Consider the following 8,671-nt stretch of genomic DNA (forward strand, 5'->3'; position numbering starts at 1 on the left):
TTTGTGGGTGAATCCCCACTTCGTCAGATGCATCAGTGTCTGCCTTTTCTGAAGAAGTGCCTGGAGGACCTCTTCTTTTGTGGCCTAATGGATAAGGTGTCTGACTTCGGATCAGGGGATTGAGGGTTCAAATCCCTTCATGGTTGTGCTTGTGCAGCTTTACCTTTGGGCTAGAAGTCCTGCTCCCTTCAGGGCTGGAACCTCTTCTTGGCCACTCAGGCCAATGCTCTGGCTTCAGCTAGAGCCTCAGGAAGGAGTTGGGGGTTGGGTGGGTGTCACAAAGGTTGGGGCAGGAGCCCCTAGTGCTTCCAATCTAGTCTTTGCCATTCCTGACTTGCCAAAGAAAATGGGCGGCTGCCCAGGCTAGTGTGTAGAGCAGTTTCCCTCTTCCAAGTGTGCACCTGTCCCTGTGCTTGAGTGGGTTGGCAAATAGCACCTTGGGAGCCTGGGTGTTTCTCTGCTTCTCGCCAGCTCTGGAAAAGCCTCTTGGGGTAAAATCTCCCACCCCACTGCAAAAGTGAGCACCTTTAGTGGGAACAGTAAGAGGCCCCACCAGGGGGGCTGGCCCTGCTTTCCTACCATTTCCGATAATGGCCACAGAGCATCAGCAACCTCCCCGCATGCTGGTCTATGGGTGGCCTTCGGGGTGTTTGGCTTGGCAGGGAGCAGGCTGGCTGGGTGTTTTTGTGCCCGTCTGAAGGCCACACATAGCCATGGTCCTGCCCTCCTCTTGCCCTGACCTTGGTTGTTGTGTGGCTTTTAAGACTTCCCTTGGATCTGTCAGCATCCGCTGCCTCTGCTCTAGGTGCCCAGAGGAGGAGAGGTGTGCTGGGCTCCAGCCTGGGAAGCCTGGCCCTGGCACTCCTTCCTTTAAAATCCATGTGGGCAAGAGGAAGAGCTGCAGCTACAGGGACCAAATTTGTGGCCATCAGGTGAAGCAGCAAGAAACCCAACCATCAGGTCAACCCGCAGGAATCTCTCGCCAGACTGTTAAGTTCTAGGACCCCACCCTATAGCTGCCAGCTGGACCAAAGACCAACAGGCATCAGTGATCCAGGAGGAGGAGGAAAAAAACCCATCATTCTAGTTCAGCCAGCAAGAAAAGCTTTGCAGCAAACCAACATATCTCCCAGAGGTCCCACTAAGACTTGAACCCAGGATTCAAAGTCCTGAGTGCTGCCCATTACACCATGGAACCTGCTGCTAGCTTGCTTCCCAGACCCCTGTGACTTTTGGCTGGCTGGCTTCCACTCTGCACTTATTGCTTCCCACCTGCGGCTTCCTCTTGAGAGACTCTCTCTCCTCCTGCAGCGACTGTGGTCCTGCACTATCAGATCTGTGGGGTCCTGCCCTGCGTCCCAGCATCCCCGTTTTGTCTCCATTCCCTGCAGGCTGCAAAAATGTCAGAGGAGGCCGCCCCTCCCTTCACTTGGTGGTCCCCCTCATATCGGCCAGCTGCAGACTCATCTCCTGGAACTCAGCCAGCTGTTGCTTGATCCAGTCATACAGTCACACATTGACTGGCTCCCCTGCCTGGATGGCCTTGTGGAAATCCCACAGGTGATGCTGTGGGAAGGACTAGAGTGGGGGCAGGGACTGGAGAGGAAAGGGGGGATTTGTCCCGGACTCCATACACCTGACTGCTGTGACTCTCCTGCCAGCACCGCCCCCTCCTCTCCCTCTGTGGGGCCTCAACAGCCCCTTCAAGCCCCCTCAACCTGCCCCCCAGTGTCCCCCATCTGTTGTGACCCTCTCGTAAGCTCCACCCCCATCTGTGGGGATCCCTCAGGCCCCAGAGTCCCCCTCCCCCATCCTGTACACTCTACCTGGCCTTTCCCTTTGACCCCGACCTCCTCCTCCCATCCCGTCCTCAGTGCCCCAACATTGACCTCCTCCTCTCATCCCACCCTGACATCCTCCTCCCTGTTCTCAGCACTCTGCTCCCTTCCTCCGCCTCCCCCCCATCCCCGTCCTCAGCACCCCACCCCTATTTGATTCCAAGCCATTTCTCCATTGCTGGGCCCCACTTGCTCATTCCCCCAGTCCATTCCCAGGGTGTGAGGTTCCTCATCTTCAATCTCTGCTACCCCCAAACCTGCCAGGTTCCCCTTTTCAGCCACTGTGGGGTCCTCCAATCCACCGACACCCATCCACTCTGGGCTCTCTAAAGCCCACATTCCATCAATACATCTTGATAACCCCACCCTCCTCTATCTCTAATCTCCCTATTTACTTCCCTTGGGTCGGGCACCCCAAGCCACAGTCAGGCCCCCACATACATCCCAGTCACTCATTCACATGCTGAGCTAGTTCTTCAGGGACCCCCACAGCCCACCAAACTTCTCCATCCATGAGCCCCATGGACCTGTGGCCGGGAAGGTGAGGAAGCTCCCACTTTGGCTGGGCTGGGTGTGGGTGTTAATCTTTTCCTTAATGCCAGCAATACCCCTCTACTATGTACATCAGACAAACTGGACAGTCTCTATGGAAGAGAATAAATGGACACAAATCAGATATTAGGAATGGCAATATACAAAAACCTGTAGGAGAACACTTCAACCTCCCTGACCACACTGTAGCAGATCTTAAGGTGGCCATCCTGCAGCAAAAAAACTTCAGGACCAGACTTGAAAGAGAAACTGCTGAGCTTCAGTTCATCTGCATATTTGACACCATCAGCTCAGGATTGAACAAAGACTGTGAATGGCTTGCCAACTACAAAACTAGTTTCTCCTCCCTTGGTTTTCATACCTCAACTGCTAGAACAGGGCCTCATCCTCCCTGATTGAACTAACCTTGTTATCTCCAGTTTGCTTGCATATATATACCTGCCCCTGGAAATTTCCACTACATGCATCTGACAAAGTGGGTATTCACCCACAAAAGCTCATGCTCCAAAACGTCTGTTAATCTATAAGGTGCCACAGGATTCTTTGCTAGGTACATGAGGTGCAGGTTCTGGGACAGGCTTGGAGGCAGTGACAGGCTCTGGGAGGGAATTTGGGTGCAAGAGGTGCAGGCTCTGGGCTGGAGCAGGGGTTGAGGGGCAGGGGAGGCAGTGGCAGGCTCTGGGAGGGAATTTGGATGCATGAGGTGCAGACTCTGGGCTGGGGCAGGGGAGGCAATGGCAGCCTCTGGGAGCGAGTTTGGGTGCAGGAGGGGGTGCAAGCTCTGGGAGGAAACTTAGGTGCATGAGGTGCAGGCTTTGGGGTGCAGGGCAGGCAGTGGCAGGCTCTGGGAGGGAGTTTGGGTGCACGTAGAGTACAGGATCTGGGCTGGGGCAGAGTGTTGGGGTGTGGCGCCTATCTTGGGCAGCTCCTGAAAGTGACCCGCAGCAACTTCTACATGGAGGAGGCCGGGGGGATCTTCTGGGGCCACTGCCTACAGGCACCACCCCTGCAGCTCCCACTGTTGCAGTTCCAATGGCAGAGTTGGTGCTTGGGCACCGTGTGAGAGACACACCTTGCAGGGAAGTGCCAGATGCTTCTGGGAGTGGTGGGCTGTGCAGAGCAAGGGTGGGCAGGAATCTGCTTTAGCCCCACTGTGCTGCCGGTAGTAGAGGCAGGAGCCCTCAGGCCCTTTCAAATCACCCAGGGCCAGCTGATCTGACTTTCTGATAGGGAAGCCACAGGAGTGGTCATGCACCCCTCATGAGCAGTTCTGGGGAGTCTTTTTGGGGCTCCTGGAGTAGGCGGCAGAGAGATGCAGCCTCACCACCAAGTCTGTTTCCCTGAAGGAGAGAGGAGGCTGCAGAGTGATCTCCCACCTCTGTGCAGCCAGGAGCCTTTGCTCCCCTCTACCATACTGGAGCCTCCACATTTATTTATTGGCAAATAAAATTTGCAGAATTTTAAAATATTGTGCACAGAATTTTTATTTTTTTGGTCTAGAATCTCCTCAGGATTGAAACCGACTCAGGGAACCACCTTGGATTGTCACTGCTTGGTTAACCACTCAGCCACCACACCAATGCACAGAAAGAGTGCCAAGCCCTACTGCTATGTGGGGGTGGGGGTTGGGGTCGGGTCATACACATTCAGACTGTACACTCCCCCAGCTACAAACCACTGCTGATTTCCCATTTAGGGCATTAGCTGTTACTGACAAGGTTTGTCCCTGTTCTTTTCTTTATCTCATGCTGCTAGTTAGAAGGATCAGTATTGATTTTTTTTTCAAAAATACACAACCCCTAAACCTGCTTTTAGCAATCAGAATAATTGTGTCACCTTATTTTTGCCTGCCCCAGTACTATGAAGAGGCTTTTGTGGGTTTCCTGACTCAGAGAATGAAAATGAACGTGTGTCGGGCAGCACTGCTGTGGATCGTTGTCGAGCGGAACCCATTGTTGGCACTGGTAGTATAGACACAGCCTCAGACTCGGTGCTGGGGAGGGGAAGTATTGTCTCTAGTGTCACCTAGGGGTGGTGTGGGATTGTCCCAGGTTACTGGGTGGGGGCTTGAGCGGGTTCTGTGTTGTGTTGTTAAAAAGGATCCCCAAGATATTGAATCCTGGGCCATGTTGCTGCCGACTCCAGCTGGCAGAAGGGTCACAGAAAAAAGCAGGGGGAGGGGAAGAGCACCAATTAATTTATGCAATTATTCAGTGAGGCAGAGGCCTGGCAGAAGGAACTATCTGTGCAAGCCCCCTTGGCAGAGAGGGGGATCTGTGATGTCCTCGGCACTGGAGATACAGCCCAGGGATGGGGCAGTAAATGGAGCAGGGTAGATTTGTGAGCTGGGAACTCCTCTCCCTGGGTATTTCCTCTGCAGGCCTGTTTCAGTGTCTCTCTTTGCTCTTTCCCTGTGTAGCCCTGTGGTTCTCAAACTTTTTGAACTGGTGACCCCTTGCACAAAGCAAGGTGCTGAGTGCGACCCACCCATCAATTCAAAACACATTTTTTCATATTTAACGTTATTTTAAATGCTTAATTTATAACCCAATTCTTTAAAATGAGTTTAACTTTTCTCACCACTTTTAAATTCAGCCTAGAACACACTTTGATTGAATTATTGTTATAAGCAGAAAAGGGTTTTTTAAATAGTTACTGTTCAGTACTGGGGGTGTGAAGATATTTGTCAATATCACTTTTCACAGCAGACTTTGCTCCATTGCCATCCTCACTTCTGCTGTCTGCAGAGCTAGGTGGTTTGTGACCCCCACATAATAACCTCACATACCCCCACCTCCGAGGGGCTGTAACCCCAGTCTGAGAACTCCAGGGCTGCCCCCTTCCCTCTCTGGCTGGGACACTTGACCCCTGTCCCATTCCCAGGGGACACGTGCTCTCCTGGAGCAGGATCAGCTGCTCCTGAGGGGAGCCAGAGCCGGGGGAGGGGGGATGTCAGTGGGGCCAGCAGCGCTGGGAGCCACAGACACAGGGGGGCAGAGATGGGCTGAGGAGGGGCGGCTTGTGAAGAGTCACTTCCCTGCCCACCCCCAGTGCTCTCCCCATCCCCTGGGGCCTGCCTTAATTCAGACAGTCCCTTTCCCATCATATCCCCACCACATCAGTGATTGCGATAGCAGGGAGCAGGTTTTCTCTGAGGCACTGAGCTTTGCCAGGGGATTGGTGGCTCCTTTCTTTCCTCACCCTGGAGTAAACTCAGCTTTTTATTCCATCCCTGATGTGTTATGGAATAATAACAGCAGCATGAAGAAAGAGGTGGGCACCGCGGGTCTCAGGAGAGGGGCAGAGAGGTGCAAGCAGTGGGCTGGGCTGGGCAGGGGAGGGGACAGAGAAGTGTGGGCGGCAGGCAGGATGGGTGTCAAGGGAGGGGCAGAGAGGTGTGAGTGGTGGGCAGAGCAGGTCTCAGGGGAGGGGACAGAGAGCTGTGGGTGGTGGGCAGTACAGGTCAGGGGAGGAGCAGAGAGGTCTAAGCGGTGGGCTGGGCTGACTTGGCAGGGGAGGGGCAGAGAGGCATGGGTGGCAGGCAGGATGGGTGTCACAGGAGGGGCAGAGAAGTGTGGGTGGTGGACAGGACAGGGGACAAAGAGGTGTGGGTGGTGGGCAGAGCAGGTCTCAAGAGAGGGGCAGAGAGGTGTGGGTGGCGGGCAGACTTTGGGGCAGAGGGTGTAGAGGCACGAGCAGCAGTCAGAAGGCCTCAGGGGAGGAGAGGAGCGAGCAAGAACCGGACTAGCTTCTAGGGAGCTTCCAGCGCTCATGCCCAGCCTCCCCACATGCAAGAGTCATGGGCCACCTGTTCTCTGGGTCTTCACTAACCAAGCCCCTCCCCAAGCTGTGTTGCTGGGAGAAGCCCTCCTGTTCACACAGCGCTATCTGCATCAGGATTCAGTTGATATAACTGCATTGCTTGGGGAGGTGTGAATTTTTTACACCCCTGTGTAATGTAGTTTTTTGTAGCGTAGACCTGTCCAAAGAATCACTCACACAAACCTTGGGAGTAAAACGTTATCTGCTCCTCTGCTTTACAGAATCCAAACACAAGCAAAGCTTGTCAGGCCCCTGTGGGGGTTGGCAGACAGTCAGGTGTGGGCAGACAGGCTTCATTAAATAACAGCAGGCATCATGGCTTAGCTGGTTAAAGCAGCTGTTTAATAAACAAGTGATCCTGGGTTCAACTCCAAGTGGTGCCTCAGGGAGTGGCTTTTGGGGCACCTGGCATTAGTTATTGTCAGAAAACAAAATTCAGAGCTAGATGGACCAAAGGTCTATCCCAGTATGGCTATTTCTATGGTTTAAATTACACTCACAGGCATTGATAACAGAGTTCCTGAAAGTTTGGGTGTTAAGAGTTGATAGGTCAGTGGTCCAGTCCGCTCAAGGATGACCCCCTCCCTCTGGGGCAGGGGCAGGTCTGAGCTCTCACACCAAATGCTCATTGTGGCTCCCAAAATCGGTGGGCAGCTAATTTAGTTTACACCCAGGGTTGAGACCTTCTTTGTGCACGGTGTCTGGGAATGAAAATCCTAAACCACCCTTTGAAATAATAAATGCAGCAGGACGTGATTCTGTCACTGCCCCAAAGCAGACAGACCAATGGAGAACTGCCATGAGTCCAGGGTAAGATTTCACTGCGGTTTTACCATTTCCACGTGCTAAACTCCCTCCCAACCTTCTGGGCTCCTAGAGCAGGGTACTGAGCCTGAGCCGAGACAAGTACACTGCAACTTTACTCCAGACCTAGCTGCATGATCCTGATTAATCCGACACGGGCCAGCCGAGGGTGTTTCATTGCACTGGAGACGTAGCCTAATGTTATATCTACACTGTGATTAAAATACCCAGGGCACCTGTCTCAAAGCCCGGGTCAGCTGACTCAGGGTTATGGGGCTGGGGCTGCAAGACTATAAAATTACAGGGCAGACACATGGACTTGAGCCCAACCTCTGAGACCCCACGAGGGGTGAGGGTTTCTGAACCCAGGCTTCAGTGTGAACACAAATGTCTGCACCACAGTTTTTAGCCCCACAGCTTTAGCTCCATGAGCCCAAGTCAGATGACCCAGGCCAGCCCTGCTGGCATCTTTATCCCAAGAGAAATGGACTCTAAGGGTACATTCTCCATTGCAATGGAAGCCCAGGTGTGGCACGCTGTGCTCAAAGCAGCACCCTGGAAGCCTCATATTCACCACTCTGATATAATGATGACATGGTTTGTACAAAGTCTGCCTGGTGAGGTATCATTTCAAAAGTCTTGATCTGTTGAACATTAATATCGTGTTGGATTGTGTGTGCTCGCAATGGTTGGGAAGTTAAGAAGTTTTGCTCTGTGTGCATTACAGAAATATATTATGAGGTTGGGAAATGTCCCCCCCACCAGCCTTTCAGGTGTGACAATGGCGGCGCCAGACTCGCTGCTGTCCCATTCAAGGTATCCACACTCCCAAGGATTATCCCAGAAACCGTGTACAGTGCAGACTTTGCCAAGATATACCTAGACTTTAGTAAGGCATTTGATACGGTCTCGCATGATATTCTTATAGATAAACTAGGAAAGTACAATTTAGATGGGGCTACTATAAGGTGGATGCATAACTGGCTGGATAACCGTATTCAGACAGTAGTTATTAATGGCTCCCAACCCTGCTGGAAAGGTATAACAAGTGGGGTTCTGCAGGTGTCTGTTTTGGGACCGGCTCTGTTCAATATCTTCATCAACTATTTAGATGTTGGCATAGAAAGTACGCTTATTAAGTTTGCAGGTGATACCAAACAGGGAGGGATTGCAACTGCTTTGGAGGACAGGGTCAAAATTCAAAATGATCTGGACAAATTGGAGAAATGGTCTGAGGTAAACAGGATGAAGTTCAATAAAGATAAATGCAAAGTGCTCCACTTAGGAAGGAACAATCAGTTTCACACATACAGAATGGGAAGAGACTGTCTAGGAAGGAGTATGGCAGAAAGAGATCTAGGGGTGGTCATAGTGGACCACAAGCTTAATATGAGTCAACAGTGTGATACTGTTGCAAAAAAAGCAAATGTGATTCTGGGATGCATTAACAGGTGTGTTGTAAACAAGACACGAGAAGTCATTCTTCCGCTTTACTCTGCGCTGGTTAGGCCTCAACTGGAGTATTGTGTCCAGTTCTGGGCACCGCATTTCAAGAAAGATGTGGAGAAATTGGAGAGGGTCCAGAGAAGAGCAACAAGAATGATTAAAGGTCTTGAGAACATGACCTATGAAGGAAGGCTGAAGGAATTGGGTTT

This window comes from Gopherus evgoodei, chromosome 9 (assembly GCF_007399415.2).
Source record: "Gopherus evgoodei ecotype Sinaloan lineage chromosome 9, rGopEvg1_v1.p, whole genome shotgun sequence".
NCBI lineage: Eukaryota > Metazoa > Chordata > Testudines > Testudinidae > Gopherus > Gopherus evgoodei.